This window comes from Aptenodytes patagonicus, chromosome 2 (genome assembly GCF_965638725.1).
Source record: "Aptenodytes patagonicus chromosome 2, bAptPat1.pri.cur, whole genome shotgun sequence".
In the NCBI taxonomy this organism is placed as follows: Eukaryota; Metazoa; Chordata; class Aves; order Sphenisciformes; family Spheniscidae; genus Aptenodytes; species Aptenodytes patagonicus.
The window spans coordinates 67240233-67257342 of NC_134950.1; the positions used below are offsets into that span (position 1 = coordinate 67240233).

General features: G+C 38.6%; 1 long non-coding RNA gene across 1 annotated transcript in view; it reads right to left on the reverse strand.

The window, feature by feature from the left end:
- LOC143157407 (uncharacterized) overlaps positions 1 to 6443 on the reverse strand; it is a 48844-nt gene extending 42401 nt beyond the window's left edge. The window contains exon 1 of the long non-coding RNA XR_012994781.1: positions 6349 to 6443. This is a non-coding gene — a long non-coding RNA (uncharacterized LOC143157407). The remainder of the gene's footprint in view (positions 1 to 6348) is intronic.
- Positions 6444 to 17110: the final 10667 nt, after the last annotated feature.

Consider the following 17110-nt stretch of genomic DNA (forward strand, 5'->3'; position numbering starts at 1 on the left):
CAACAATAAAACTTTTATTAATTATGAGCTTGGTGATTTTTATGATAGAGGTTTTCATAATCTGGTACATTTTATGGTATTGTGTCTTTTGAAATCTTCAATATATGCCAAAATTCTTTCATCAATTTTTGAACCCTCTGTGCTTTTATAACAGATAAGTTTTATGACACACAGCAAAAAGGACTCTAGAGTTTCAGAGTTTAGTTATGCGAATTTCTCTTAAAATTGGAAAGAGAAGAGTATTAAAATTAACATACATGTCACGTTCTTGCTCTTCAAAAACTCTACTTTTAGGAGTAAGCCATGCATTAGACAGATAACAGGAAATTTCTTTGGTGTCTTTATTCCTAAAAAATTGGTCATTACTTTTAGAAACATGACAGACGTAAATACTGCTAAAGGATAATGAAAGGCAAAAGATTTTATGCTACAGTGTTTTGTATCATACAGAGAAGCGCTCATTGGTTTTGAAGGGATGAGGATCTGGGCCCAAACAAAAATCAATCAAAATGCCGGTGGACCTCAAAGGGAGGGAATAACAGGCTCTCAAATTAGAAACACGATGAAAATGCTATTGTCACACCTGCTTCATTTCTGGCTATTGCACTGCATATTTTTCTACTCCTTTTTGAAGACTGAACATACCACAAAAGGAAGGATGGTACCCCAAAGTGTTTGCGGTAGCAAGGTCCAACAGGCTTGGGACTTCATAAGAAGATTCATTTCGTACAGAGCACCCAGAGCTTTTGGTTGAATAACCCTCCATTGCTGGTGGATTGAAGTTGGTAAGCTTTGCAGAAGCATGCCAGCTCCCCAAAGAAAGATGTGTTCAAAGGAAAACAAGCTTTTTATTTCCACAAATAACCAGTAGTGACATCTTTGTCTCTACTTCCAGCAAACCTTCCCATGTGAAATTAACTCTGGACGAATAAAAATAAGCATATTTCTGTGACAGCTTCTGATAGTGATATACAATCTTATGATTGTTTTCACCCAAGACTGGAAAATAACCCCTGCAATGTGGTTTTAAGAGCCTCACAAAAGTAAGAAGACAGACATGGTTGTGTTTTTGGAGCAACGTCCTTCCAAGTCATTAACCCTAAACATCTCCTATCCCACCTGTGTTTGCAGATAGTCATTTCCTGACTGAGGGATAGTCTTTCTTTGGTCCTTGTACAATGCTAAGCATATGGCCAGGCAAACACGTTCTCTTAAGTGCATAAAAAATTTCTTTGATGTTAAAACTAAGCTGGGTTTGCTGCCATTAGGTAATTGATGGAACAAATGGACAACTGACATTATCTTTTGAGGGAAAAAGGTGAAACATTTCAGTTACTTTAAGGGAAGAAGATAAAATGGTTTTGCAGTAAAGAAAAACTTGTGCTACTTATGAAAGACAATCAAATTACTACATACTTACACTGAAGCAAAAATCTGAAGTAAACTTTATGTGAGTCTCATTACTTTTGGTATCTGTGGCACTGGCATATAGTTTATTATTCTGATAAAATCTGTTATGAAGAGATTTCATTGCTAAAAATGATGGAAATACCAGAGAAAATGTTTTTCATTTTCTGTCAGTAAGATTGTGCTTTCGGTCTTTTTGAAACCATATCAGAGAACGCTGAGTGATGCATCACTGTAACAACACTCAGAAAAAGTCAGTGGAAACATAGAGGGAAAGGTTGAACCCCATTACTCATTTTCACCTATATGAATTCCTATAAGCCCTGTCTGCGGCTCTGTGCAAGTCGTGAGACAATACGTTGTTTGAAGTGATACATGACCTTGGTATCCTGCAAGGAAGACTGTAAAGGCTATGCAAGAATATCTTTCCATGCTGGTACAACGCAACAAATGGGGAAAATTACATTTTAACCAAGAACTTTTTAATATCTATATAGTATTTCATAAAAGGGAGAGGTCTGAGAGAGGGATGAGAAACTTCCATTTTTTTCTGCTAAACACACTCTAAGGTAAATTTATATTTAATAGGTGCAATGGTAAGACACTGAATTTACATTAAGTGATTTTGAGGATCTTAGCTCTTAATGGTTACTTTGTAGTGGCTAATTATGGGGACCAAAGTTAAGCTGAAAGACTGCAAATCTAAAATGACAAAATTTGGCAGACAAGATGATGTATCAGATCTTTGACGGACTTGTGAATGTCAACAGGAAAACAATAATGCATCTTCTACTAATATGTAACCATGTTGGAACGACACCAAGAAGACTATGAGGGAATATAAACTTTCGAGGTTAATAATACGGAGCCAGTACTAGCCCTCTGCCTTAGGTGCATCGCTGATTGAAGAAAGTAGAAAGAAATAAGCCTTGGAGAAATAAGTGGAGCTGTGCTTGGGATCAGAGCCTGGCATGAATCCTGCTTCGGACTTGCCAGGAGACCCCATGACTTCCAGAGGAGAGGGCAAGGCAAGCCCAGGCCACAGTGACCTCTCAGCATTTCTTGTGCCCTGTCAGGTTGCTGTGAGCCCTGAACTGTGCAACCTCTCTCTTTCCAAAGAGAAGTCAAACTGAGGCCTATTTTCTGTTGCTTGAGGCTGTTTTTCCTCGGCATTTGGTATTATTAAAAACATTCCAACTGCGTGGGCTTCTCCTGTGGTTTTAATTTCCTTTTGTTTTCTTCTGTTCCTAAAACCAGTACTTTGAAGTGGTTGTTTTACTCTCACTTATCTGAAACTCATTCTTGGATGAAATAGAGCATATTTTAGACTTAGGGTTAGATTAGAAAATATACTTTTAGATGAAAATTTCTATGTTAATCACAGTACTAATTTCACTGCCTAAATCCTTGTCAGTGCAGTTTACAAGGACAGCTATCTCCCTCTCGTGTTGACTTGTGTTTGGTTTGATTTGGGTAGAGACTTCTTCCTGCCCGGACAGTAGTGAAGACCAGATCACCGGCAACACAGTGCCTGCCCAGCCAAAAATGTGTTGCAGAAAGTAGAAGCAGGTGCCTTGAAACAGAGGCTGATCTTTAGTGTATGCAAGCAAAGAAACCTGACACTTAAAGGCTGTAGCAGTTACTGGTTAAAATGTAAAATAAAGCTGGTGTGACACTGCTTCCATTTGATTTAAAAGAAATGGAGAAATTTTGACCACCGATGCACCTCTGCTTACCAGTTCTGTCACTTAATCGTTCACATTTATTTTAAATAAATGAATCCATGTTTTGGATAATATGCCATTGTAACAGCTAGCAACGTCTTATCATAGAAACAATGTGGTTGTGTTCATGCTATAATTAATAGGAGTGGAGCAGCCTCAGTTAAACTTGCTATATTGAAAGCAAGAAAACTCTTATACACCCAACTTAAACCAAAAGTGCATATTAGAATATACTAGAAGGTCCTTGAAAATATGTTATCAACTCCTTCAGTATGTTGTTTCTCAATACCTTTCTTATGCTTTTACTGTCTTTCTTCTTTTTTTCCCCTTCAGTTCAAAGTATTTCAGAGCATCGGAGGATTCTCTTGTATCTCACTAGCTGAAACTTTTATAGCAGGCTGTGCACTGCGTGTGTTGGGGCTAGAGGGCACCTGGGGGTGCTCGGAGGTGCACAGGACGCTAGGGTAGTAGTGGAGGGTGCAGTCACATCCACCATGCTCTAGGTAAGCACTTGCTGCAGTAAACTGTATCTCCAAAACTGCTTCCAGGCTTTTCTGGAGGGAAAGGTTGTAGGAACATTACAAAGCAGAGCCAGGGAGCAAGTGGCATGTGTAACCGGGATCTAGTCCTCACGTTTGTTCCCTGGCCCTCTCTAGTAAGTGTAGCTTACCCATAAGACTTACTATATAGAGAGTTCAGTGATAGTCTGAAGACTCTAAAAAATCACCTTCAAAGTTGGTTCAGCATAATGTCTATGAGTCTGCGCCTGTGTGCGTGTGCACGCACGCACAATCTGACCTGAAGCCAAAAGCAAACATTAACGTCTTGGAACAGGCTCATAAAACACCTGGAAATGGAATCATTTATTCTACCTCTGTTCTTTTCTATACATGGGGGAACATTAGAAAAATTAGTGATCAAGCCTACAGGGTGAATTCAAGGTATAACATCTCAATTCTTTCATTTAACTAGTTGTGTTTGTCTCATAATGGACCAGTGGGGACTTTCAGTTACAAAAAGTGAATCTGTACTTTCTTTTGTGCAGCCTGCTTTGTGGCGATGTTACAGAAATACCTACTGATGTTTTGGGATTGCTGGCAGGTCTTCTTTTTCTTTTTCGTTATGCTATCCCTCAAACACTGGTTTATCTCAAAGGTGAATTATCTTGTCTCCAATTTTTGTATAATAGGTAAAGGAAATAACTGAAAATGAACCCCAGGCTGGCATACGTCAGCAGGCCAGCAAGTATACATCAGTGCAAACAGTGCAGTGCGGAAACGACCGTGGGACTACGCATCCAAACCTTTTGTTTCCTGTGTGTGACCAGAATCAAGAGCATTCAGAGCGCTGCAGGTTTGCCATCTGCATTAGAAAAGTTATGAGAAGCACATTTTTTGTGTCCCAAAATGTACTTTGTGGTATGAGAACTTCCTCCCGTGCATTTTCTTCCTCTGTCACAATATTGCACGAGACATGCGCAGGTCATGAATCAGCTGGGAGGACAAAAACTTTTTAAAGCTTTGCCAGGTATGTCCTGAGCAACTTTTTCCCTGAATGTGATAAGTGGCCCTGCTGTGAAACACTGGGAAAGGAATAAAAGAAAAACAAATTTTAAAAAGTTTCCATTTTTTAGACTACTAGCAAGTTATTTGTACTACGGCAACAAAGGGCATCGCTCTAGTCAACATCTGGAAATTAAAACAAAAACGCCTTGAGACAGCAATACCATTTTTACTACTCTTGACATCAAATATGTAATTTAATGTTCACTTATTGAGTTCTTTTGTTGATCTCCTGATTTCTCTTCGTCTTCAGTAGTCAATGCTTTAAAGTGGTGTTTCTCAAGTAGCTTATTGAGTCAGCTTACTTAACTTGTTGCCTTGTACAAAACTCCAATAATGTTACTTTTCATGGTTGCATTTGAAATAAAAATAATATTCTTAACTACTTTTGCTTCTATTTATTTGGTGACAGTCAGAGAAAATATACTAATTTGTATATTTTCCTATATTTCTTTGCTTCAGATCAACAGGGTGTATATAAAGGCATTAAGAATGAAAGGGGAACTTTGGGAATTTCAAGCTTGCATAATTTGAGAATTCCAAATTATTTAGGGTTTTTTTTTTTTAGTTTATAACCTTCTAACTACCTAAGAGAAAAGAAAGTCTATTATTAAATTGATTCCTTTTCTTTCAAATCAAATCTGCTTTTCTGCCTTATAATAGTTGGCTAATTAAATTCTCCCTTTCTTCTGTGAGAGCCTGAGGCTTCTTTAATTGAAATTCTCATTTCAGTTCTTACTCCTCTTTCTTGCCCTCCATTAATCAAGATAATAACCATTAATGATAGTAGGGGGGGGAAAAATAGACCTATTTCTTGGATAGAAATTTTTATTATTGTTATTAAATCAAAAATCATCAAAACTGTTTCTGTTACAGTATAAAGATTTTTAAACTTTTCATTTACATAATCAAGCTTATCAAGTTTCTGCTAAATCTTCTAAGGAAAAATATTCCAAAAAGTAACCAAATTAAAAGGCAGATGACATCTTTTCAGAATACAAGACACATACAGAGGCAAGCAAATCTCAGTCATCACTGTATAGTAATTTGGAAAAAAATCCTAACAAGTTTACATTTGCTGCTGTTGTTGTCCAGGTTAGTTACACATGACAGTTCTTTGAGGCCTCCTGAATTTCTAAATATATTACTGTGTATGCCAAGGAAAAGAAATAATAGATCTTCTCTAAGAAGAAACTCCATGCTAACAACAAGAAGCTATAAATATGAAAAACAGGCAGTAAATATTGAAAAATCACAGTAACAGTCACATGAAATTGTCATTCATTTCAGGGAGGTGGATTTTACTGACTTTTCAGAAAAAATGTTTTTATATTCACCAGTGACAATGGTGTCTTTTATTCTGACCATGTACCTCTAAGAGAAACGTTTACGTGCTTTCATCAGAATACCATAAATGTTCTGAAATCAAGACAGGGCTGTGAGGAGAAATAATATCTTGCATTAGACCAAGAAATAGAGCTGGAAAAATCAAAGAACTTCAGAGCATACAAAACATCGATCAAGCTTAAATCTCAGAAACGCTGAAATTCAAAAGATTTTTGCTTGGAAAGGGGATCTCCATGTCAGTCAAGGCAAATCCTATTTGTTCAGAAACAGGCAGAATATTAAATGGTAACTATGCAATTTGTACTTACCTGCTGAAATCCAGCTTTTTCTTCCCCTTATTCTATACTGGTTATGTGCTGGAGTGATCTGTGCTTCACATACAGCCTGAATGCTCAGGTTTCCTTACCATGGAAAGCAAATAGCAAGAGGGCTGCTGGGTGGCTGAATCTTTCTCCAAGATCTTGATTGGACTGGGGCATGCATCCCAGGTCTTTTTTTTTTTCCCTAAATACACTGATGAGAATATAACAGGGAGTTCCGCCTGAGTCTGTAAAGTCAGAAGCACTCCCACGTTCATCAGTGTAACTGTGCAGTATGTGAGAAATCTTACATGAATCAACAGCCCTTCGATTCCCTCATGTAAAATTTCCCTGCAATATTTCACTAGGGAAAGGTGATGCAGTACAACCACTTCTGGTCCTGGTGTTGCCTGCCTGGGCTTCACTTCAGAGATTTTGTGGTTGGTCATACGATCAAAGGAGAGAACTGAGATTTTTCTCCTACCTTACTGAAGCAGGCAAAACTCCTGTTGACTTAAATAACCATTATATTCATTGATGGATGCTAAAATACAGTATAATGAATTTAAAACCTATTTAGAAGATTAGAACCTCAGAGTTAATATATATACATTATATGCCATTAAATAAGAAAGAATTATACAAAAAAGGAACTACTTATTTTCCTCAGTTGTTTGTTGAACAATTTTCCATCACTCTATAACAAGGTGCCTTCAGTTTTAAATCACAGCAACGGGGTTTAAACAATGTCCATCTAATATCTTAAGTGAATTGCTAAATTTGCAGATAACTTGAAAAAAAAGAAAGAGATAGACAGACAGAAAACAAGGAAGCAAGCAAGCAAGAAAGAAATGTTTGAAAGCACAATAGAGAATTAAATTTATTTTGCCACATGAAAGATTAGAATCCCATTGGAAAGAAATAAGATAACTACTCAGACATTTAGGAGTTTTCAACAGGCTATATCCATTAGCAAAAACAAATATGGCATTTACTTTTGACAGCTGTGCTGGTTTTGACTGGGGCAGAGTTAATTTTCTTCATGGTAGCTAGTATGGGGCTGTGTTTTGGATTTGTGCTGAAAACAGTGTTGATATCACAGGGATGTTTTCGTTATTGCTGAGCAGTGCTGACACAGGGTCAAGGCCTTTCCTGCTTCTCACCTCACCCCACCAGCGAGTAGGCTGGGGGGGCACAAGGAGTTGGGAGGGGACACAGCCGGGACAGCTGACCCCAACTGACCAAAGGGATATTCCACACCATATGACGTCATGCTCAGCATGTAAAGCTGGGGGAAGAAGCAGGAAGGGGGGGACGTTTGGAGTGATGGTGTTTGTCTTCCCAAGTAACCGTTCCACGTGATGGAGCCCTGCTTTCCTGGAGATGGCTGAACACCTGCCTGCCGGTGGGAAGCAGTGAATTAATTCCTTGTTTTGCTTTGCTTGTGCATGGGGCTTTTGCTTTACCTATTAACCTGTCTTTATCTCAACCCAGGAGTTTTCTCACATTTACTCTTCTGATTCTCTCCCCCATCCCACCAGGGGGGAGTGAGCGAGCGGCTGTGTGGTGCTTAGTTGCCGGCTGGGGTTAAACCACAAAAACAGCTCAATAAAAAAAAACCAAAGAATGAAGCAAACAGAACTATTTCTTTAAGAAAAGAATAAAAGAAGTACCAAAAATGTTAGAGTGACATATAGATCAAGTCCTTAATTCTTATTGCCTGTTTCCAGAAAGATATCACAAAATTATTAGAGACACAGGAAAGGCAAATTTCTAAATATCATCACGGCTCAGTTTTGAGAGAACAAAGATCTGAGATGGAAATGGCATTAGGTCATTGCAGAGAAGATAAACACATTCCCACATCAGAGCCCTTTTTTGCAGGGCACTCTTTAGAGGATTTGTCTCAACTTAAACTGACTTAAGAGGTTTTGGAGCAATTTAACAAAATCTGTGGTAACAAACTGCCTGGGCCAAACTGATCTTACCTGGGAGTCTGAAGACTACTCAAGGATGAAGAACCTGAATTGCTACTGCAGGTGGCTTATCTCTTGCTTAGAGCTGCCTTAGTACCTGCAGCCTGAAGGGTGCTCTGTGTACCCTTGTACATTGCCAAAACAGCTTCCAGTGCTCATCTAAGGAATTACAATCCCACAAGCCTAATATCTGCACTGGGAAAATTAGAAGAAACTATAGTGAAAAGTAAGATTAATAGATACCTGATAAACACGATCCACTGGAAGAGTCAACATGGGTTTTTTTGTTGATTTGTGTGTGTGTGTGTGGTGTTTTGTTTTGGGTTTTTTTTTTTGTCAGCAGTCCTGTAAGTCTATTGGCTATCTTTGAAAATCAGAGTAAAGAAGTATGTGGGTTAAGAGTGAGTTTGGTTGAGGCAGGTTTGTAAAAACGTTCTGGGCAAAGACTGGCCACAACAGCTTTAAGGAGACTGAGTATCCATAGCAGAAAAGGGAGAGCTCTTGCACAGGTAAATAGTTGGCTAAAAGTTAAGAAACAGAGAGTGAGATGGAAGGGACAGCACTCCCAAGAGTTTATCAGTGAAATGTCGCAGACATTTCACAGAGATATCTGCTGGTTAACAGCTCTGTGAAAGAACTGGGCAATCGGATGAGCAGTGAAGTAAAAAAGTTTTATTATGACGCACAGTTATCCAGGATCATAAGGGCAATAAAGAATTTGAGATAGACTTTAGAAGACTAAATCACGGGGCAATAAAATGGCTCAAAATTCATTGTAGATAAATGTGAAGTATATGAGAAAGAAAAAACCACCATCCCAACTCTGCTAAACAACATGCTCTGAGTTGACTATTAATTTTTTGGAGTAAGGATTTGCAAGAAAAGATCAGCTCAGTGTTTGACAGGGTTCAAAGAGGCAAATAAAATATTAGTAATTCTCAGGTAGAGAATAGATAACAAAACAAGGAGCATGCTGCCACTGTTTGGATCCACGGTTTGCCCACATCGTGAGGGTGCAGTTCTGGTCCCCTCAGTTGGTGTAGTAAAATTGAGAAGAGTTGAAAGAAAAGCAACCTGAAATAACCTGTCTACACTGATGCTGGTGCTTGTCTGACTGCTGAGGGAGCCCACTCAACTTGCCAACCCAGTGGAGAACTAACCCAGCAAAACTAAATGAATGTCATTGAGCCAGGTAGGAGGGAACGGGCAGGAGTCTCATCCTTTCAATATAATTAATGGGTGGTCTATGTAGAATTTAATAAATTAGGAATAAATTAGGCATCCCTCTTTATTTTCATGAAGACATTTAAAAATAATAAAAACATATGAAAATTTAAAATAACACTACTTACCTACAGTACTCTTTCCAGCAAGATAGCTGAGGCTAGGTAGCATCAAATTTTCATATATATTAGATCATATTACACCCCTACCGCAGTGTAAAAGGGATTGAAAAACAGACGTAAATTATATTGTCACACACATTAAGGTACTGTTGGGGTAATGTCAAGTGCCTTCAGTGTAAATGAAATATTGGTTTCTGCTATGGCTAACAAGTGTATCCAATTCCATTAGTAAGTACCACATTAAATGGACAAGGAATATAAACTTTCAGACCTCGTGGAATAAGCCAATCGCTAATTAGGGAGGCTTGAAAAAGATTGGTTTGAACTATTGACTGTTGGCTGTGTTTTGAAAGCTATATATTTCTTCTAATTTCTATTTTTTGTTACATTTTTAGATAAACTTTTTTTTTTCTGGGATACTGGACTAGGTGTAACTAATCAGTAGGGCAATTCTGCAAGTTCTGTGTGGTAGAATTTGGTGAACAATCATTAAGTACAGTAATATTTTTCAAATTTTGGAGAAGGTCATTAGCTCATTTTTCCACTTTAGGAAGTCTTTCACTGAATCCTATCTTGCTGATGTTGACAGATTCTTATCAAGCCATATATTGAGTAGGAATTAAGTTGCTTCAAATTTTTTTTTTCTGAAGCTTTCTTTTCCTCTTTCCTGTAAAAATAATCAACCCATGAGGAAAAATATTAATCAGACATTTTACTTATGAGTTAAATTTATAAGAGTTAAAACTTTCCAGAATTAATTACTTGCATAAGCAAGTGATTAGGAAATACACTGTTTGCTGATCAATGTGCTATTTCAAACAATAATAATATCTGAGTAGTATAGATGAACAAATCACAGCAAGATGTAGAACAGTAAAAGTAATACATAGTTAAGCATCCAATGAATTCTTGGTACCGTAAAAGCTAATCAACTAAAAAGTATCCATAAATCTTCTTAGTGCTCTAAGCCATTATATTTTTCAACAGGAAACCCTGAAGTGGCGCTAGAAGGCAAAAATCCCACAGCCTGCCCATTTTTTTATAATTGGGAACTACAATATTTGGCCTCCTGGGTTTACAGAAAGAAATACGGGGGGTTTTGACATAATCCAGGTGACTCATTATTGCTACATGCCTGTCCTGTTTTTGGCTGGGATAGAGCTAATTTTCTTCCTAGTAGCTGGTACAGTGTTGTGATTTAGGATGAGAATAATGTGATAACACACTGATGTTTTAGTTGTTGCTAAGCAGTGTTTATACTAAGTCAAGGACTTTTCAGCTCCCCATACTCTGCCAGCGAGGAGGTGCACAAGAAGCTGGGAGGGGGCACAGCCAGGACAGCTGACCCAAACTGGCCCAAGGGACATCCCATATCATGTGACGTCATGCTCAGTACATAAACTGGGGGGAATTGGCCAGGGGGCAGCGTCCGCTGCTCGAGGACTGGCTGAGCATCGGTCAGCGAGTGGTGAGCAATTGCATTGTGCATCACTTGCTTTGTACATTCTTCTAATTATTTTTATTATTATTATTATTACTATTACTATTTTACTTTATTTTTTCAATAATTAAACTGTGTTTATCTCAACCCAGAAGTTTTCCCACTTTTACCCTTCTGATTCTCTCCCCCATCCCACCAGGGGGGAGTGAGCGAGTGGCTGTGTGGTGCTTAGTTGCTGGCTGGGGTTAACCCATGACAATGCCCAATTCTGAATAACTGTATACATACATATATATATATACACAAGGGTGCTGCTACTATACTATATACTGCATATATAGTGCTTGTCTATGGTCAAGGATAGGTAAAATCTCACAGCCTGTATGCTCTGACCCTTTTTTTTTTTTTCTGGTCGAGAACAGATTGGATCAAGCTATGCCCTTGACATATAAAATGGAATATTTTTTTTCATTATGGAAGGTACTGTAGAGAGGCAGGAACCATACCAGTTTCCATTGGTTTTTGTTCTCTGGTGTCTATAGTGTTTGTTTCCAGTCTTAACTCCTGCCTGGATCCCATAGTCAAAGAAAGGTGTATTGTATATTATAGTTTATGGTAGAGCACTACCATGCACGCTAGGGTCTTTTTCTCTATTTTTGTACGGAGCTTCCCTGCATACCGCTAGGTGTTAAGGGTATGGGACTGATCCGTTAGACTTCATAAATCCTGGAAGGGATTCCAGGATTTATGGACTTCCTCAAGCATGCTGTTAGATTCAAGCCTAAGTTTAACAATTATTAAGCTAGTGAACCTAACGTTAGTGGAGGGGGGAAAGGACGGCAGATAACACATCAGTCTGTCTTAGGACTCTGATGGTTTTGTCATTAAGCTAAAATAAGCAGACACCTACAATGGACGTTGCAGTGACCCAGTCCAGGCCTTTTGCCCAGATTCATCTCACTAATTTTAGCTGTCTGAAAACTAGGTGTCTGATCTAAGCTAGCTGTCTAAGCTTCCTTAGTATTCAGCAGAGAGAAAGGCACTTCTTGAGGGTGATTCATCTGGCTTATTTTACAGAAGTGTTTATTACAGGCATATGTTGGTTTAGCTTAATAACCGAGCTGCTAGGGTTTAAATAAGCTACTTCCTAGTAAACATGGCAGGGGGTCGTACAAATTCTCAGTGCTTTTCATGGCCAATTCACAATGTTGAAAGCAATTACAATCAAGTCAAGTAAGAGAAGTAATTTTTGAACAAACTAAAGTTTTCATGCATGACTACAGGAAATAAGGAAGCCTAGTTTCCCACAGATCTCTTCCTGACGATGCACAAACGCTGGCTGCAGCACTGCTCACAGCTGCGGCAAGTGTAATACCATATAGATCTTCCAGGGCAGGAGATTATGATGGCAGTCACCCCTGCAGTTAGCTTTTCTTGCCTGTTGATTTTTCATGAATTTATTGGCAATTTGGGGGTATCTTACCCCTGGCAAACTGAGGAGAAACTGAACTATAGGCTCAAATATCAGTGGGGATATGGAGGAAGGAAAGCTAGATGCACACGCACACAAATAAATGCTTGTCATGATCACATAAACCTTCTTTTCATAAGAGCCCATGCTAAAAAAGCAAACAATACTTCAAGAAAAATGAGATGCTCTAAAACCACAATCTAATGTTTAACCTTCTTGCCCCACCATGCTAATTAAAAATGCTTCAGTTGGCCTACTTTCAGCTTCAAGTAAGGCTGATGTTAAATAGCAGCTATCATAATCTTATCCACAAGACCACCAACACTATTCAAATGGAAAAATTTGTACACTGATACCAAAAGCTGTGAGTTATATGCAGAGAATGATAGAAAATTGGTAAGTGAAGCAAAAAAAAATTACAAATCAGAAGCGTTAAGGACAGTACAAAGAAACTTTCAATGATTAAGAAAAAAACCAATGGAATAGTAATATTGGCCAGTCATTAGGTAGGTATTGTGGAGATCTTGAGAATAATTCAGAGAGGCTCAGATTTTTCAGTGGAGTTTTTGTTCTGCATTTGGGAAAAAGCAAACAAGCAGATGACGTATTCCTGTTGAAGCAAAATAATGAATAAATATGTGCTAACTAAACTGTCACTCAGAACAGGGTTATCAATAGAGATAGAGGTTTCTAAACCAGCAGCTCCAGAGGGCTTCATCCAGCAGCTGGCCAAGAAGCTCCCTGAGCTGGCAGAAGACTAGCATTGCACCGCCAGTCAACAAAATTGAGTAAGATAATGTAAAAGGTGATTAGTCCATCAGCCGTGGCATTGATCCTAGACCGAGTGATAGAATGGCTGCTGCAGGAGTCAGGAAAGATGGGGCTGAGAGGACTAAGGAGCAGAAACTTCACAAGCTGGCTTTGCTGGCAAAGGAAACATGATAAAAGAACAGCCTCTGTGTGCTTTCACAGTTTTAAGGACATTTTTTTCTCTGCTGCTAGTGGAGTCACTTCTTGATGAGATTGCAAGTTTGATTGATAAAGATAATATTTTTGATGTAGCAGACTTGTTCCTGTAAGGCATTTGACCTAGTGTTGCATGACATCTTGATCAATTATCCAGGGTGGTACAGTATCAACATGGCACTAATGAATTTAGGACAGATTAAATGGCAAGTCCCAATAGTAATTATAAATAAGGAATTATTACTGAGTGACTGTGTTTCTTGTGAGACCCTGCAGAGATCAGTTCTTCGGCCTCTGACACTTAATGATTTTATCTGTGTTCTGAAAGAAAGTCAAGTACCAGTGATGAAGTTTGCAGTTAAGATGGAAAATTAAGCATTGAATTAGAAGGGTTTTGGCTATGAAGGGAACAAGTGTTCACAACAGCTCTCTGTTTCTGCGAGTGCGGTGGAATACAGTCTATCAACAGCTAAAATCGGATAGAGCAGTGGGTTGCTCTCTGCAGATCTATAAAGGATGGTTTAAAATTAGATTTCTGGTATGGTTGAGATGAAACTGTGGATATTGTGCTGGAAGCTCTGAAGCTCATTTCATTTTTTTTTCCATCTCTAAGCACTGCAAATCTAGCTACAAAAAATAATGAATTGTTTTCTGCTTGGTTAATGATCTGATATGGCTCACTGCAGGCTGATGAGGGCTGGAGCCAACATGAAGAGGGCAGGGTGAAAAGATGGCAGAGAAAAGGGGTCCTGGGGAGGGCAGGACCATGGTGACCAAAAACCACAGCAGCTCCTGTGAAACTGTCTCTTCCCAGAAGGTTCCTCAAAACCATATCCACAATATAAAACATATAACCTCATAATTCTATTTTATTTACTCGTGGGAATAAATGCATGCAATAAATGCATACAGAACTAACCCAGCTCTCACTTGAAAGCAAAGTCGAGAGCATGGGCTCAGCCTGGAGCGCGAGTGCAAGCACGGCACAGTGGCCTCCGACACAGCCTGTTAGAGGATGCTAGCAAGGTGTCAAGAGGTGTCTTCAGTGCCTAGGAATCTCTGTCTGTTCCCCCGTTTGCAGCTCCATAGCTCTGCTAGCTGGCGTTGGCAGAGGGCAGAGACCTGTCACGTTGTATCACAGGCACGCAGGGTCACAACCTGCTTACACAGCATTCCTTAGGGGGCCTGTTTTTTCCCTTGTACAGGGCTACAGCTGAGCATATGGCCTGAGATAATTAAGCTAAAGGAGCTTGATTATGATCCCATTTAGAAGCTAATCTCACTTGACTTTTTAAATTGTTCCATTTTTCACACCATTTCAACGATGTTGGCTTCATTGGAGCTATTCCCTGAGAAAAGAGACTGAGTGAAAGGTGGTTCTGTCCCTCACTGATAAGGTAATAGGACCTATTACTTAGAGCTACATGGCATGCTTTCTTTTGCAGAAAAGTCATTTTTAGAGGTTCCCGATTATCCTGTTGTACCTGCTCCTATACTCTTTTGCTGTCCCTCATTTGCACCAATTCTACTGGTTTTTGTACTGAAGACTGGTGAAAAGACCAGGTGAAAATAACACTTTTCCTTTTGAGGATTGATTACTTTAATCGAGATCATCGCAATGACAAAAGTGTTCCACAAAAGGTTGTACCAGCATATCTGACAGGGAAAGGGCTTCTGCAGGAGTCAGGAAAGATAAGGCTGAGAGGACTGAGGAGCAGAAACTTCACAAGCTGGCTTTGCTGGCAAAGGAAACATGATAAAAGGACAGACGCTATGTGCTTTCACAGTTTTAAAGATATTTTGTCCATTACTTCCATGACATCTCTGCTTAGTAATAGTATAATGGCTTTTGTGTGTTAATATTTTAGCTGTTATAAATGATCTGCATCTTTATCATATCCTTCTGCTTTAAAGCAGAAACGTTACCCACTTCAAAGCAGGAACATTACCCTACTCTCTCTTAGAAAAATCACTTGCAAGGTACTTTCAATATAGAATTAATTTCAGACTAGATCAGTACAGAATAAATCCATCTGTATGACTTTCAGCCTGAGAATACACAACCAATTTAGCTCACAGAGACATTTCAAATTAAGCCCCCTCACTGTGATATTTTAATTATACCAATTAGTGAAGTAAAACTTTAATGTATCAGGATGTCAACATTTCTAAGTGATAAATAAGTAAGATTGCTATGATCTAACTGGCAAATACTTCTCTGTGTTGAAAATGTATCTAATGTTACGTGGTTTCACAAAGAGGTATGGAAATTTTTTCTGATCACTTATAAAATGGCAAAACATTTACACTTTCTGAATGAGAAAGATTGAAGATAAATGGCATGTATCATCTTCTTCAAAGATAAATATCTTGTATTGACAAAGTTGAATCTATCACAGCTACTGATAGAAGATGATCATTTCATTTTTTTCTTCTTGCAACTTGTCCTTTGGACTTTCCTTAATAACTCAGTAGTGACTGGGGAGATAAGGGAGAATTGTTAAAATCGATATTTAGTATGTTCAAAAAGTAAAAAGTTTCATAGCAGAGCAAAGACTTACCTCGGAGCAATTTTCAGTATCACAGAACCTAAGTTTTCTCTGCTTCCTTTTTTTATTCACAGCAAAACAACAAAATGGATATTCTGTCATCTAGATTTTAAAACGATATTAGAAAGATCAGGCTTACAGACTCTTAAAACATCCTGGATAGGTAACAACAACTACAAACGCATTTTGGTAACTAAAGCATAAACAGAAATCACAGCATTTATATTTGTATCGTCACATTTTTACTGAATTACAGATGTGGTGGTGGAAGCCTGAGCTTAGGAATCATTATGTATTTCTAGGGTAAGATTCTCACAGTAGTGGACCTTTTGATACATTGTTTATTTTTGTTTATTTTGCCTTCATTTTATATTTCAGTTGTGCCAAATACATTGCCAAATGAAGATCTTTCTTTACTCAGAACTGATCCTAAAGGGTGTAGGACAGTCCTTTTAAAGGTAGGAAATATGAGCCAGAAGACTCATAGGATAAAATCCTGCACTGTGCAACCACAGCTCAACCATGAGATGGGCTGGTCCACGCTTCCAGCTTGCTTCTTTTGAAAGAGGTGGTTCTGCCTTCTCCTTCTTCTCCTTCTCCTTCTCCTTCTCCTTCTCCTTCTTCTCCTTCTCCTCTCCTCTCCTCTCTGTTTCTCCGCTTCTCCCAGGTGTGCAGTCCCATCCCTCCCTAAAAGGTGCCTGATGGGCAGGGAGCAGATCCAGCTTGCCACCTTGGCAGGTGTGTTGATTTTCTGGCTTACTTGAACTAAGCACAAAATTTCTTGCTTACATTTTATGTTTGAGATGTAAGATGGTAAGTCTTCAGCCATGCTTTACAATGCTTTTTTATCTGGTGTGAATAATCCTTTGATGCTTAATGAGCTAATTTGAAAGAAGGTAATAAGACAATGGAGAAATACTTATTCTCAGAGGAATGTTTGCAGAAGTCTGTGACTGTAAATCCATACCAGATAAAGTCTATAATTTCTGATATTAAAAATTAAAGCAAAGAACTGAAAGCAA